This window comes from Dromaius novaehollandiae, chromosome 1 (genome assembly GCF_036370855.1).
Source record: "Dromaius novaehollandiae isolate bDroNov1 chromosome 1, bDroNov1.hap1, whole genome shotgun sequence".
Classification (NCBI taxonomy): domain Eukaryota; kingdom Metazoa; phylum Chordata; class Aves; order Casuariiformes; family Dromaiidae; genus Dromaius; species Dromaius novaehollandiae.
The window spans coordinates 130,984,209-131,001,525 of NC_088098.1; the positions used below are offsets into that span (position 1 = coordinate 130,984,209).

The following is a 17,317-nucleotide window of genomic DNA, read 5'->3' on the forward strand; positions in this document are numbered from 1 at the left end:
ACCTTGAAGACATTGTTGAAATGAAATAAAGAGAACAGAGGTTAGAGAAGTGATATTAAGAGTCATTGTAAAAAAAGCAACAGAGACTACCATTGACTCGATTCTGAGTACTTTTTTTTGAAAAGTAACAGCAGCCAAACTGCTAAGTAATAGCACTACCAAATATTATGTTTTAAATGTCCATATATGATATTCTGAGTATAAACATTAAAAAGGTGAACATCAGTAACACAACCTTTAAGAAAGGTAAAATTTTCATGAGGCCTAGATGCTACAATGGAAAGTACTGATTGCCATGCTGTCAAAGGCACTTACTGCTGAAATTGGTTTTACCAGAAAATGAATTGAAATACCAAAATCAAGCCATGAAATTTTGTATTTTTTGTTAGGTCATTCATAACAACCATTAGTGAGAAGGTTCAGAATTTGTGTAGGTTTAATTTCGCTTAGACTGTTTAAGTAGCTCTAAAGTACAAATGTTTACTTGGATCAATTAAGGTGTCAAACTTATACTGTAACTGTGAAGAAATTACTTGCTCTCATACTATTTTCATGAGACCTCTTTCCTTGGTCATCTGGGATTCTGAGAATAGTTGTGGACGAGTTGTATTTGTGTGGGTTTTCTTCTTCTTGCAATGCTTTGTATCCTGATTGCATCTTGGTAGAACTGATGAGACTGTGACCCCCAACCAAACTTAGGAAATACAACTGGGTTTGAAAGTGAGAATATGTATAGAGGTTAAAGTGAGTCACCAGAACACCTAACATTTTTACTCACAAAGAAAAACTCTACACAGCAGAAACCTGCTAGACAGCAGTGAGGAACTGCTTTTGCAGGGGAAACCAACAGGAACGTGCGGGATATCATGGGATTTGCTCCTTGTGTGTATATAGACAGGGAAAATAGTGGATACACCTCTTGAGGTGCGTGTAACGAATCGGAAACCTTTTTTTTCCTCAGTGTTCAATTGAAATCTATAAAAGAATGAATGAGACTGAGCTTGCAGTCTCTGTCTGGGAAGTTAATTTGGCCTATAAAAGCTTAGGTATGGAGAAAGGGAAGGAGGCATGGGAAGGGGAAAGAAGGAAAGACATAGCGTCTGCTGTAAGGGTATGAATCAGTAGAGAATCTCTCAGCTGAGGAAGACCATTATAGATTCTAGACTGTCTGTACTGCAAAACAGACCTAGCATTCTAGCTGCATCACACAGGTTATTAGTATAACTAACACTATGCAGGCAACTGAAATAGTCGTAAGAATGTAGAACCAGTCATTAACAGGTAAAATCAAAGGTAACCTAGTAGAGCAGAAACTCTGGGTAACATAAATCTGTTTTCAGTACCTGAGGTCTGAAGTAGCGGGTTTGTGAAAGGGCAGATGAACAGAAAAATACTGCCAGAGATATGATGCATAAGATGTGTATATCAAATGCCAACCAGAATGGCAGTAGAGGTAACAATTGAATGGGTCAGGTCTTGTACCCCATCCCGAATGTACAAGCCCTTGCTGCAAAATTTCATCCAGTGAAATCTACAAAAGTTTAACAATGATATTTCCACATAAGAGAGCTTTTACCATTTTTAAAAGATTTAGACTCCCAACAAAAGATTTTCCCATGAACGAACATCAAAGACTTTATTTTTCAGAACTGATCCTCCACTGAAACTAACAGTAAGGCTGACATTCCAGTTCCTTTGAAGCTCGTGGGAGTTTTACAGTTGAATTCAGAAGCCAAACTTTATGTAGGTAACATTTGCATGAAGAGTGTTTTTGCCTTATAAGTCCCTTAAGCCATCTAGGTAAATGCTAGCTACACCACTACCTATTTGGCTAGTTATTTGAGACTAGTTCTGTAAAGAAAGGCTTATATCTGATCTTTTTTGATCTTTCTTAAAAGAAAACATGACTAAACAGTGCTGAGCCATTGATGACAATTCCATACAATTGCAACTAAGCTGTATATTGTCAATATATAGTCCTCAATTAAAAATGCATGTTGCTTTTGAACATATTAACTAAGACATGAATTTTCTCCACTCAAAAAGGGCATAATAAGAAAGGTCACAAAACCAAAGTCAGTCCCACCTATATTCCTGTAAACTGGCTGCCCTGAGAGGTTTCAGTGAAAGGCAAACTATCTACTAACCATGAGAGATTCTTATTCATTTCTCTTTTAATTACTTTCAACTTGCCTGTTGAAGATAATGGGACCTGACGTGCACACGTGAGGGGATATGTCTCACAGCAACTAATCTATGCAAGACTACCATGGCTTGCTCAGAGGCACACAGTAATATTTGCTGTTGTAAAATGTTCAGACTGATCAGGTAAACAAGGTTCAGTCTGACTTTTGAGCAAAGCTTGATTGATTTCTATGTCAGAGCACGTACCCTTTTCCTGCAGTTTTTTTCCACCAGGTCTGACTTCTGCTGTGCTAGCTGTCCATTTAAGGCTCAGTGCATTGACTCCTGGTGAACATCTGAAGAATAAAGGCTTGAGTTGCTCCTGTACCTGGTAACCTCTTTGCCTCACCTCTCAGTCTAATTCCTTTACAAGCATCTCACCCTAACCTCAGTCAGCATACAATTATGTGTACGTCCCTAACTGTGCGTGTTGGCAGCCTTTGGTAGAGAAGCAGTAGCTGATCATCTGGTTTCAACAAGTCCCTTTCACTCATAGCAGAGAGCCTGCAGGTTTCCCCAAACAGAGAGCAGGATACCACTCTGTCCATCAAGTGCCAGCTGTCTGAGGGAATCCCCTACATATGTACGGGCGAGGATATGATCTTCTCTTTTGCACTGATCAGTAGGCAGATTTAGTCATCAGTATCTTTCACTGCTTTCTGAGGACTGAACCCAGAGGAAACACAGGTATGTATTTTTGGCTGTTTCAGGGCTCAGTGAAGTGGAGGACCCCAATTAGCCCTAAGTTCTTATTTCCTGTTTCTGTACACTCATAACAAATTTTAGACGAAATGCTTTGCCACCTTCTAGGAAGTAGAACTCTTCTGTTAACTCCTAAGATACTTCAAAGAAAGATTAAAGGAAATCAGGCAGAAGAAACAATTGAGAATAAATTTGCAGACAAATTGTTGTCATTAAGCAAATCAATCATTGTCATCTCTCTACCGACTAATGCACATGTAACAAATTACACTGTTGAAATCTGTTTGCAGCTACTAATTTGAAGTACACTTTGAAAGTGCTCAGACAATGTGCAGGAGTAGACAGGTGGAATTTTCAAAACAAAGATTTTTAGACCTCTAAATATGTTGTATGTTTCTGACATGCAACTGAATTTATTTTAAGCACCTGATCCTTCTCTTCATTGATTCTGTGTTTTATAAGATGTTATCTCAGTTTAACACAGTGGTCACGTCTATATATTGGAGTGTTTTGCAGGCTTATTTAACTTTATGCTTACATATATAGTTATATATAGTTTATATAAATACATATAAAATTATATATATAATATGTTGTATCTATCTTTAAGATTTTCAGTTCTTGTGGACCTCAAAAACAGTCTCGCTATCAATGGAGTTTTCCACAGTCATTGAAGTAAAGTTCTGCACCAATTTGTTTAAACTGTTTTTGCTTACTGAATCTGTCAGAAATGAGCTAAGAGATCTGTGCCAATACAGAGTGTGGGTCAAATTTCTCTCCCCTTTAAAGCCCCATCCTATGAGCTGCTGAATACCCACTGCCAAAAGCTGAGTGCCCTTGTGTTGGAGAAAATCCAGAGTAACTCCATTGATTTAATTATGTTTCTCCAGATTCCCAGCAGAGGTACTGGAAGCAGACCCTTGGATCTGTGGACACACTGCAGACATTCTGGTATAAATATTCCATTCTCTCATATACTGCCAGTCAGTTTCATATACTGTTTTGATCTGCGTGCAGCTACCCAATTTTGTACATACAGCATTTGCAATAAAGACAGAGACTGTGGCTAAACACAGTAAATATTGCTTAAAACACAAGACTGTCTTTCTGGCCTAAAGGCAGTATTTGGTTGATAGCGCTGATATCATGAATTGATACTAGTACCAGTATGGTACAGTGAATAGATTTTTAAAACGTTCCAGGTGAATGGAGTACTAACTGAAATGAAAGAATGCCTCTGCTATTTAATACAATTACAGCAGATGCAGCACGTAGCTAAATGTATGCTTTAATTGCCTAAATTGTTAGAGCATCATTTCACTAGAGATCCTGAGTTTGTTAAGAGGATTTGGAAGCATCTTGAAATGCTGAGAAAATGTGCAGCTTTGCATATGTGGGTACGTGCTGTTGCACTTGCACTAGTCTTGATGACCTGTGCCTCTGATTCCCACTCCTATGCTGCTAGTTAAAATCCCTCTACAGCAGTGGAAGTGATGATGAGTAATGGTGGCTCAATATCCTGAAAGTAGTATGACCTCTCAAATAACTTCAGAGTAGTACTTCACTCATTTTTTATGCCAATAGATTCTGCCACTGTTCCATCTTTCTCTTCATGCCTCTGGACTATAAAATTTCTCTAAGGTTTTATTATAAACCCACCTTCTTCCTTCTATTCTCTCAATGATTTGTCAAATTCACAAATAAAATCTTTGGGCTTTTAGATGATTATATAAAATTTCAGTTAAATATTATGCTTCCAAGATTCATAAAAAATGCTTCAAGCTTGTGGAATTTAGTAAAAATGAGGCAAACTTATCTGAAAGCAAATAACATGATACTGATTTAGCCTAGCTTTTCTATCATTGCAACATCAAATAACTAGTGCCTCTGGCTGAATTAGTTACTCGGAACACGAGAAAAGCTGTAATGATTATCGAATATTAAAAACACAAATAACATAGCAACATGCACAGGCATGCATTACTTCAACAAATACATCTTACCAGAATTTGTTTCTTTAGCAATATATTGTATTAAGAGGATGCCAGATCTGCCTTCTGTATGCTGTTCTTACACAGACACCTAAGCTGACCTCAATATTCAGAGGCCAGGCTTGGAGTTAGTTAATGCAAGCACAGATACAAAGAGGGATTCTCTCAGAGCTGCCAGAGGTGATTCTATGTCTACTTCACACTTCAATTTCAATGAGTTTCAGGGCTAGGCTGCTCAATGCCTTGCAGAATTTTCAAAAATACTTACCCACATCTCTCACTGCTTAAATAATTTAGAGAGATTTTGGTCCAAGGTTCTTATCTTTGCAGTGTTCTGTAATACACGAAAACCTGCCTAAAGCTACAGGTTGAAGATCATGACTTGAAGAATAAATCTATACACACAATGAAACTCTCTACAAAAAGTTTAAACTTCTGCAAGCAAGAGAACGAGGTTTCTTATGGTCCAGTACAAGATTAGGTCAAAAACTACCACAGAAAGCCAGACCCTTTTGTTTATTTAACTCAGCCATCTTTAAATATATATTTCTGTACATATTTGTAAAAACAGAAGCACATATGCACTACACAAATAGATATGATCCTTACCCCTGGAAAAAAGATAGTGAAGTATCTCGTATTTAATACTAGAAAATGTTCTGATATCCTGGCAATGATATTATAGGAAAACAATAAGAGAAAGAAGCCATTTAAACATTTTACCAAAGCTATTTCTTTTGCTAGAGGTAAAGAATGAAGCTAAAATCCAATTGAGAAGAATATGGACCTGTTCCATGAGAATTTATTTTGGAAATTAAGTCATCCCAGGACATATACAAACAAGTGTTTCTGGTGTGTGAAGTATATAAACAGAATTATATTTGACTTTCAGATGCCAGATCATAGTTACCAATACGCAAAAGCATTTTAGCTTGTCTGCCCAGAGTATCACATGGATTGGACCAGATTCTCTGCCAGATACAGGAACAATTAGAAGTTTCTGGATACTCTTTATCTGTAGCTTGAAGGATGCCTACACTACACACACACACACACATACACACACCACTCCTGCCATTAATAGTAACCAAGGAAGTCATACATTAATTGAGAATAGCTGGAGTACAGTATACTTCAGCCATGTCTACTTCTTACTACATCTGACATATTTCTCCCCTTCAAAGATTATGGTCATTTAGAGCCATGTGAATGGCCCTGGTACCAGAGAAGTAACAGCTGAAGAAGGGAAAGTGAAGGGAGAAGGAGAAGAAAGCAGAAAAGAGCAGCAGAAAAGAGCAGAAAAAAATCTTTCTTTCATCTCTGTATGATAGACAAACTCTACTAGACCTAAAAACCACTTGTTGTTTTCAGAGTGAAAGTAAAATTGGAAATTTTTGAGAGTTCGGACCCTCAATTTGTGGTTGAGTAAAGCTCAAGGCATTTCTTTCTCTTTTTTTAAATATTCCTCCAATTATCAAAACAGAAGCAGAAATAGTTTTAAATAGCTTTTTTTCCAGCATTTCTAAAGCTCAGTTCTGCACTTGGTCAGTGTAAATACTTGCCACATTATTTTTTCAAAACTCAGTTACACAAACGAAGAGGAAACATCTTATGAAGTTGTATTAAGACTAATGACTTCTACATTTAAAGAAATGTAAAAATTTTTATAAGCTGATGTATAGCCAGATTAGTCAAGTTGTATTGTAAGGGCCTCCTTAACTGTAGAAAATCCTACACATCAAACCTTTGCATATTCACCTTCATTTCTACTCTGTTTCTGTATACACCTTTTGCAGAGAGTTAAGACACAGACTCCTGAGGCGGGTGAATTAGAAGACCCTTTATTGAGGTTCTGCTCATACGCTTATACTCGAATAGGTTCTTCATGCATAGCCTTCTCACTTGTGATTCTCTAATGATCATTGTCCATGCGTCTAGCTCTAGCTTATAATTGGGTTAAGCTACAGGGACACACGGCACATGGGCTGGACTAGTAGGATGCTGACTTTGTTTTTTCTCTGCTTCTTACTTCCTCATTTTTGCCTTGAGCAAACACACTTCTTCCTCTTTTCTCATCCTTCAAGGTCCTTCAGGGACTTTCCAGCAGTTCTGTTGAACTGCCTGCTAGCTGTTCCACAACCTTTTTCTTTTATTGCTATAGACACCAGGAGAAAAATGCTGATTAAGTCAATTTACAAGTGATAAATTGTTTTCTTCAAACACAAAATCAAACACCTGTCTGCCAGGTTGTCTAGATGTATATGCAGAACTTCTGATACCTTCTGTATGACATGTCACTTACTGACCTGGGCTGGAAAGGCTGGAAAGTAGCTATGTATATAGTTAAGGAGCTTTCTCAGACCTTACTCTGCTTGCCAGCAGTCAGTCAACTAAGATTATTGTGCTGGTGAGGTGACCCTGCTTTGAGGTCTCTGACACTATAGCTAGACTGTTACCTGTATGTTGTCTAGTTGTTATCTAGTTGACATTTAGCTCGAGTGCATTTATGCATGCCATGCTGCAGTCAGCAACTCCGAATCAATAGGCCTTTTATTCTGTGGCTGTAAGTGTGGCTGATCATTCTGCCATCTTTTCGGGTTGCAAAGCACTTGATGTTATAAGGTTCTGAGTTCACTCAGTTGAAGTTTGTCAGCATTTTCACAGCACACTCCTAAAGGAAAAATAAATGGCAATTTACTGAAGTGAAAATAATTTTACAAGAGAGGAGTAGTTTTTGAACTGACTGAAAAAGTTTGAGAGTTGGTTAAAAGTCATGGTTTCAACTCTTCTCAAAACAAAAATTCCTGCATAGGATTCTTTCTTGGGAAGACAAGACAGGGTTACAGAGGAAAAGGGCAAAACTATCCAGAAATGGGCAATTCCCTTTCTGCAGCAAGGATCAGGGCTGGCTGAAATGATCAGTCTCAGCCCCAAGAATGGAACTGAGATAGGAGAAGAAAATTAAGACAAATCAAGACTGAGTGAGGAAGAGAGAAAGCCTAGCATTCACCAGTGGGGTTGGAGAAGAAATAAAAATGGCTCAAAAAGATGTCATCTTAACCCCAGCTCCATCTCTAACCCAAGGCTACACCCCTGAGAACTCAGTGCTTTTCAGAGCCAAGCTTTTGTGAGCTGTGTGATTTTTTTTCTGCCATCAATAAATGTTATGAGAATGGGCTTAATAAACCTATGTCTAAGCCTGAAATTCAGACAAGCAAAAGAAAAATGTAGATGTGGATAAAGGAGTTCCACTATTGCTCAGAAGGTGCATGCCATCCAGTCTGCCCAGTGAATGAGAGATGTGTCCTTTGGAGAAATGTGGTTGTGGAACTGAAGCCTGAATGTTTAAGTTTGTAACTTTGAAGTTTTACCTTTCGGTAGAACAGCAATGTCATGTTTCAAGTTCAAACCAAAGATTCTTCATGAGTGTTGTTACAGAATAAATTCCAAAATTATGAAAATGAGAAGGACAATCTCAAAACCTAACACAACTGGGTACTTTAGTTGAGAAGGCCTTGCAAACTATTTCAAAAAATGTGAAAGAGAAATAAAGACATAAAAGAGACATTAAATCTTAAGGCTCAGAAAAGCTGCAAGGGTAACAACAGTAGCAGAAAGGCAACACCAACAAGGGTGTGCTACACGGTCTCAAAGGCTAGAAACAAACATTTTAAAAGACTACAAAATAAGTCAAGTATTTGACTTGCTATTGTAAGGGGATTAGACATAATGGAAGAAATAGGTATGTCAGCTGGCTTTGAGCAGCAGAATTTTGTTTGAATTAATCAAATTCAAATCAACTGAAACAAAATACTTCCTTACATGATCCAGGAAAAATCTGTAATAATCAACTTATTGGCACCGTAGTATCAAAAGTTTTGTTTCAGCATGGGGTAGCATGGGTAGATTATGACTTTTTTTTAAGAGAAACATTTAAAGGAGAAATGAGCACTGACACCAAACTGTATTCATGTCCTTCATTAATAAGAAGAACTGCAAGATATCCTGGGAACTTTCTAATGACACTGTTGAAATGTGGAAACAGGGAATTTACTAAAAAGTACTTTGGGAAGCTTAAAAGTTTCATGAAGGCTGCCTTACAAAACACCAGCATTAAAAACTTCAAATACATCAAGGTTGTCAATTTTTAAAAAATCTTTGTAGAATCCACACTACAGTGCTTCATATATCTAGATTACACTAAAACTACTAAGATGTCTTGGGCTTTTGTCTATTAAGCATGAAATTTAATTCTTAACCTCACTAAAATGAAATAGAAGCATTTCATAGCTGCTTCAAAACCTGGGCTTACGAGAAAAAGCTGCAGCATTGTATGTGGCATGCAGAGTGTTCCATAGTCTGCATTTTAATGTTAGTAATGCTTCCATTAATAATACTGTGAAGACAGTTCTGTTCCAACATTTGGCCAAGAAAGACCGGAAGAGCAATCTAGCTTTAAAGCCATTTCCAGCTGGATCTATAATTGAGACAAGATTACCTTACGGCAGATGTGAGATGATTAAGACTGTAGCATTAATTCAGTGCTGGACCTTGTATTTATTTTCCTCTAAAGCATTAAAGGAAATTCACTGTTTTGTGTAGCTTCAATAAACTTTAATAGTGAACCCACAATGCAATTATTTTATAGAATGTTGCCATGGCATAGAATGCCTATGCATACTCTGCAAACAAGTATATTTATATTGTATGCTATTCTTTAGGTCCTCATGATTAAAAAAAAAAATCCATTAAACAAAAATCCATCTTGAGAAGGGAAGGAAAGAAAACAGAGAAATAAAGAAGAAAAAATATTTAACAGGTATCTATAACAATCATTTTTTCAAAATAGAAAAAAACAGTTTTAGAGAAATATAGTGGCCTGAGGTACAATACAAAGTCCAGCTTCTAATAATAATAATAAAAGTAGTAGTTACCTAACAATTTATATTATAAAATACCAACTTAATCATAATTCTTACATGACAGAATACCTTGTGCAAATGCAAATGAACTGTGAGACTGATGCCATTGGCAAATTTATCTTTTCCATTTCAGTAACATTTTAGTAATTCTAGCATCAAAAATTTGTTTACCTGTGCAATGAAATTTAGAGGGATGCTTAATTTCTTAAAATATTTTTGACATTGGCAGCTGTATAATTTGCCCAAATCATTATAAAACTGAAGAAATATTAATGTTAGTAGGTTTTAATTGCGTTTTTTATTTTCCCACCATGACAAAACAACTTGACAGATAGTGTAACATAAAGAATAATAGGTGGCTTCTGAAATTGGGTAGACACAGCAGTTTCATGACATTTTTGGTGCTTTGTTATTTTAATAACATATAAGGACAAACAATGATGACCTTAAAACAGATCTAGAGAACAGACAGAATATATAGAAAAAAGATTAATGGCATTGCCCCCCCCCATGCATAATAAATTAGGTACTTCCAGATCCTTTAGACTTTTGTCAGATCAATTGTTACATGTGTATATTCATATGTGATAAAGAAGGGTCTTAAGTAAAAGTATTCAGAATACATCTTTGGTATACCTTTTTCAGTTTAGTAGCTAATAAGGGTGACTTATCCTTATTAAGGGAAATGGATAAAGGCTTTACTGTATTGCTTTGTAGGATATAGGGTATATCAGTTCTCTGTGGTGCATGTAGTTCACTGAACATGCCTGTTTTTTGATAGAATCACATTATTTTTCTTCCACGTTGCTCAATTTTTCTATTCCTCTGCTATAAGAGGAATAAAGACGTGATCTATTAGTCTGAATCAGAGCAAAAACTATGTCTCAAATATCAAGGATAGATTTAAATAAGTGATCTGTTTTACCAAGCCTCCAGTTGCATGAGGGTGAGACAACACTAGTATTTTTTGCCCCCTTTAAACCCAGTAGTAAAGCTTTATTATTCTTCCTACATTGCTGCCCCAGAACTGAACTCAAGTGATTTAGCCTCACTGGCAAAAGTCCACAAATCCACGGGAAGGGATTTGTCATTTGTAGTCACTGTAATCCACTGGAAGGACTACAGCACAGCTAACAGATGATAACCCACCTAAAAAATAAGCTTTGCTGGAGGGCCCCAGTGGCCAGAAAGCGATTGTCTCACACTAGTGAGACTTAGAATGGCTAACTCCCAGCCATGTAACTTCTATTAGCATGTAGTTTATCCTTCTGTACTTTGTAGAGTTCATATAAACTCAGAATTGCTGCTCAGCAAGATTACGTTGGTTTAAGAGGTGTTGAGGGAAAGCAAGTTAGATATACATCAAGGCCGCTGAGAGAAAATCAGTGGCAAAGGAAAAATCACAGCTACTCATTATTCAGGTTAGGATACTTAGCTCCAGCTAACTGAAATTATAGATACAGTAACAATCATTTTATAAAGTAGTTCACCAGCTCATGAGTAGCTCTCCACTATTTGCTCACATGCTCTGTTCAGGTTCACTTGCACTAGTAGTAAGGTAAGACACTGCAAGAATACAGCAAATCTTCCTCAGACCTTGGTGATGATTTACTTGGGAATATACTGACTTGGATCCCCTGGCATTGACTCTTGCCCAGAAACTTGCTGCAAAGGAAAAATGGCTAGGATTTTGAACACTAATTGAAATATTTTGCCTCATTCATGTTAAGTGAAGGGCATGGGAAATTATTTGAATCCTTTATGTCTCAGTTCTTCACTTGAAAATGCTTACTTGGGTAGGATGGAAGAAGGAGAATTAAGGATACATTCTTACCTCAAAGACCTATAGGTGACAATTTCATCTTATTTAAAGAAATAATCCATTAGAAAGAGAGAGAAAGTATATAGATAAGCTATTGGTTGGCATAGTCGTTTGTTTTTTCATATAACTAGCTGCTAAAAATAAATTAGGTAACAGTTGATGAGGCACTGTAGACCTAGCAATATTTAGATGTATCTATTTCTTCTATAAGATGGTCATTTTAAAAAACTGCAATAGATAGGACTGAGCACTGTAGTCCTATGCATTGATAATATACTGGGTTTAATCCAAGGAATTCTACTTACTAAGGAAACAAGAATTTCTAGTCCTCCTTCCTGCACTAGCTTGTAAATAATAATGTGAACCTGGACGTGGCTTAACATAGATTCATCTAATTCCACAACTGCTATCACATTCCCGAGAAGGTCAGAAACACAGACTAATGAAAAGGTCTATTCATCAACATAGGCAATGAGCTGCTTTAATCGTTGTGCATTATTATTATAATCACAATATAAAAATATTGAGAGAGAAGCTTTTCCTACATTAAAATTTCTCGGTACATTTGTGGTTACTTCTAGCAAAGCTTTGCCTTGTTCTCCTGAATTTGATGATGTAGTGCTGTTACAGGAATACTTGCAGTAGGGAGAGCATACTATACTCAATTTTCCTCCTTGCAGCCAGAAAAGAACTTTGGACTTCTGTTTTTTTCTGGATGAAACCGATGTGCAGAAATAGAGGAAACTATTGGGAAAAAATATCACATTCATTCAATCCTATTCATGATCTTCTTTAGCTAGGGCGAAAAAAAAGCATCCCATGAACCAGCCTCCCTCCATCTCTTTCCCCCCATAAAACCTACATCACATATACTTTTTCCTGCAAAACACATATATTCCTATATATATATGAATGCGCCAATGCATGTTGGTGTATATTAGACAGGTATTTAATGCGTGCATGTTAGGTGTGTTCTGTCTCTTAAGGAGACAGACTGCATTGTAAATTAAGGGAAGTCTTTATCCTGTTTCACAGAAAAAGGGGGTAACAAGGTCACGCTCCAGAAAGGGAGGCTATAGAAGCAGTCGGGAGGCAATAGACACTGTCCTCCAACATCATTCCTACTGGCAACAGCTCTAAGGCAGGATTTGTGATAATCATGTTTTTATCCTTAACCCAGGCCGTAAATATCTTTCTGGAGGTGGCTGTAGTGTCAGTGCCATAAGCATGTTGCACTTTTTTCTAGGTCACTTTATGTTTTCTAGTTGAAGTCAAAAGACACTGCGAGGCAGGAAGGATTTTATAAACAGGAACTACTTTATGCTTTAGATACCGGCAAGAAGAAATTTCATAGACACCACTGCCAAAATGTTTGCCTTCCAGTTGTTATTTTATAAACAGCTCAGCATAATGGCAGGTCACTTTTCAAGTATAACTTCCGTTCCCACCTGCTTAAAAATTAGTGCACAACATTTTTGAAGCCTGAGTACAAACCTGCTCCATTCAGTATGCTTTCTCTTTGAAACAATGCTTTGAAATTACTCATTTTCTTTAACCTCTCCTATTAAAGGCATGCTACATTTTAGCTTGCCCATCATTTTCACTGATTTGACCTGTGAAAAATATTTTTTCTTTACAGACTCTCAAGGCTTGCATCAGCAAAAATTGTATTTAAGGTAAGATGGCAGTTCAGCTTCTGAGGGGAGCCCTAAATCACTTCCCTGACCACTCCGCAGAGCCATACTTCAGGTCTGCTTTGGTGAGCAGTTCTCATCCAGCTCAGGCTCACTTAATACTCCTCCCACTCTCTTGCTGCTAATTTGTTAACAGCAATGTAAGACTCTCATTGCATGATGTGTATGGCTGATCATGCATGTCTATGAACCTTCGTGTGCCATTCCTGATCCAAACTGCTGACTCCACCTTTTGCCCAGCACAGCTGTGGTCCCAAATCTTCACTCCACAGAGATCTATAACACACACAGCCACACAGCAGTGTGTTACCATCTCTGGTGCAATCACTGTGAATGCAACCTGCTTTAGTGGCTTCTGTGACACAAGCTTAGTTTTTCTCTTATCCACACATAGCCTTTTGTTACAGCTGCCCTAAACAGGCGTCTTGCCATTTCCCTGTACCCCCCAGTGTCAGGGAAACTCCCATATCCTTTTTTTCCTAAATATCTCATTCTACCTGTTCCAAATACTTTATCCGACAGACTTTTTCCTGCAGGAACAGGCAAGCAAACCAACCCTTCCCCACAGCTCAAGAAAAAGTGAAAAACCAGTCCTAGGTAGAATCTGCACAAGAGCTACATTTCTTCCAATTTCCATTTCTTCCAAGGTGCCCCCTGCTGCAAAATGCACTCAAAGTAATGTCTAATACCCCCCCCCCCACACACACACACACACATACACGCAGAGTCTATCAGCTGGAATAGAACTGCAAAGAATTTTGCATAGTAATTTGTGCTAGGATAGATAACTGACTTCAAACTAGGAGAAGCTCCCCTCCCCGAACGCTTCCCTCCTTGATCCATATCTTTCTCCTTGCAACAAAGTGTTAAAATATGGTCACTGAACATTTTACTTTGGTTTGAGAGTATGTAAAGCTATAGCATATCATCAAAGGGACTGGTGCACTTGTCACTGTACAGCTTGCACAGTAATGCTCTCCTATTATTGTCCAGCTGAATGGATTATATGACGTTGCCCAGAGACCAAAGGACATCCATCATAGTCAAAATACCCCCTACGGGTTTTACCTATCACCAGATTCCAGGACTGAAGAACAAGTATTCTTCCAAGGTGCTCTGCACCCTTCTGTGAGAATCAGTTCCATGCAACTGTAGCAACCACTCTTAAGTCTTCCTGAAATCCTGGAAAAAAATGGGGTTTTCCTAATCCAAACATGGGTAGGACAGAGAATCTTAGCAAACTGAGCCTTTTTGAGTACTTTCTTATGGAATTGTGTAACAAACCCGCAACAGATGATAAGGATTGCAGCTTTATAAAGCAAACTGCTGTGTTGTCCAAATTATCCTCTTACATGAAGCACAACAGCCATAGGAACCATGCTTTTCTTAGTGCAAAAGACAGACAGGCATGATTCCTCCTTGTAGTGAAAGGAGATGTTGCTGTCCTTGACACATCAGGCAGTTTGGGACTGTGGGAAATACAATCATGGCAAAGTGGACATACAGAATCTAAGTTTTATGGGATATCAGAATACCAATGATAATGCTGAAGTTTTTTGCTTCAGATTTGGTTCTTGTGGGGTTTTTTTTGAAGTTGACACAATAGCTCTGCCTCATTGTCAGTGACAAGAAAGTAAAATAAAATTATAACATTGATACATTGACATTGTAACAATGATTGGGAATTATTGTGAAATAAAAATCATGAACACTGCCCTTCAGAGTATGCATGTATTAATAAAATGAGTTCAAAAATACAGTGAAATCTTTGCTCACAACTAGCAATTCTCTAATCATAGACAGTATTACTGTATTTCATGCAAGCATCCTTCTGCTTCACCGAGAAATCTATAGACAGCATCTCATATTCTTATGCCCTCACATGTACCACAACCACTGCTAGAAGTTGCAGTAAGCTGCAAGTACAGTTGTTGCCCAGTTTCTATAAAACTTTTCATTATCATCCTTGCATATCTTATGTAATGGAAAGCAGGCTCCTAGTATACGGAGGGCATTTTCCACACTAGCACTTGAAAGATCCTGCCGGCATCTCGTCCTCACAGCCTGACAGACATATAACAGTGGCAGGAGGAAAGCACATGATTAAGCACTTCACATGGTCTGTCACTGTCAACCTAAGGCCTCATTACAAAGCAGAAAATATGTGCACTACCTGACAAAATGCAGACAGCCACCACCATACCACTGATCAGTGTCCTTATTTGTGAATAATGTTCTAACATTACCTTTCAATCTCAGGCCTAACTTTTGAAAAACATGGACATCATGATTTCATCCAGGGAACTCTGCAGGTAGGCCTGTGAATCTTCCCCTATGGTCTACCAAAGCCTGACTAACAGTCAAATAATAATCTTTATGATTAACACACTTGTATGACCTCTTTGCAGGATGTCTGATGGGATGTGTATATCCAGTCCACTGAGCCAGAAAAGCTGGGAAATCTTTGTAACTCAAAGCCTCAGACGGTTTCACCGACATGCCCAAAACAGATGAATATTAGAAAATGTGTGGACAAAACAGCACCTGAAACTTCAGCCACAGTTTCCCAGCAACAGACTTGCTGATACTGAATGGGTATGCAACTGAGTGGTAGGAATCTGGAGAAAGTCACGGCTTTGCTGTGCATGTCAAGCGGCAATACACTGTGTGGGTCAATGCATTACTACAGGTGCTCAATTAAGCATTGGAAAACACTCACTGTGGACATTAAGTCTTAAGCCGCAAACTGATCACATCAAATCAAAACAAGGTGTTCTCGCATTACACCACACAACTGCCTAACATCCACGTAACCTGTGTGGCTACAAGGGCTCTAACAGAACAGAACACAAACACTGGACTAAGGCTTCGAAGGTTTTAGTTTTCTGAATGCAAAGCAGTTCACCTGTTTCGCAGACTTCAAGAAAATACCCTGAATTATTCTGTAGACTTTGGCCAATCTTAACGTGAAATACTTGGATTTTTAAGAACCACAAGGGAAAATTGCATTATTCAGATTATTTGAAAGGACTATGACTTGTGATATTATTGTGTACTTATACAATGCCAAATCAATGTATAACGTAATGCAAGTATTATTAGTGTGATGGTCATATTATGGTCACAACAGGAGAAACATATTGATTATTAGCAGTAGAGATGATCTGTAATATCTAGAAATCCAGAATAATTAGCAGTAGAGATGATCTGTAATAGCTAGAAAACCAGAATAGGAGTCACTGCCATTAAGCTAGGCTTTATACATAGGCTTTATACATAGCCTCATATGTTAAGTGAAGAACCATTACAGATTGTAAGGGGCCTGGCCCGGATTGCCTCCCTCCTCCCCTGAGCCGCCTCCAGGGGCTGTCCCACAGCCACTGCCTCCTCCCCACCCCAACCGGCTGTGACCAGCTGCAACCAGCACAGGGCTTTGCCCACAGTGGTGCCCTGCAGCCCCGCTGCCCGAACCTGCTGCTTATGGCCGGTACCGGCACTGAGGAGAAAAAACAGATTTTTTTCAAACCTGCTGTGGGATATTCAGTGGGATGGGGGTTCCAGACTGCACTAGGATTCATAGAAATGTTCAGTTCAAAGTGGTTTGACTTGGTGAAATGAAACCTGACCTCCTAAATCTTGTGTCTTTTCCACAAGAACACTGTTTTTCTCAAGTTCTACTATATTTCTCCCATAATGCTATCACTTGAGCAGGATACACGAAGCACATTAGAAAATTTAAATTACCTCCAGCCTTGCAGATTTTGGCAGCTAAAGAGAATGTAGACTCACACTGCTGCTTAAACAGTAAATGACACCCCAACTTCTTCCTGCTCCTGTAGTTCAGAGGGCTTCAAAGGGCCGCCAGTCTTTTTACTGTGTTTCTCAAATGTCCTGCCAGGAGACAGGGAAACCTGGAGACCATTTCTGCCACAAGATAATAGGAAAGATAACGACTGCAAAGCATTAGTAGCAGCAGTGATCACATTAAGCCTTTCATACAGG

At 38.3% G+C, this 17,317-nt stretch overlaps 1 long non-coding RNA gene across 1 annotated transcript; it reads left to right on the forward strand.

Annotated features, from left to right (window-relative positions):
• The first annotated feature begins 3,794 nt into the window (after positions 1-3,794).
• Positions 3,795-16,939, forward strand: LOC135329625 (uncharacterized). The gene is made up of 4 exons (XR_010391175.1): positions 3,795-3,837; positions 13,261-13,297; positions 15,575-15,627; positions 15,724-16,939. It is a non-coding gene; the product is annotated as an uncharacterized LOC135329625 (long non-coding RNA).
• The last annotated feature ends 378 nt before the right edge of the window (positions 16,940-17,317 follow it).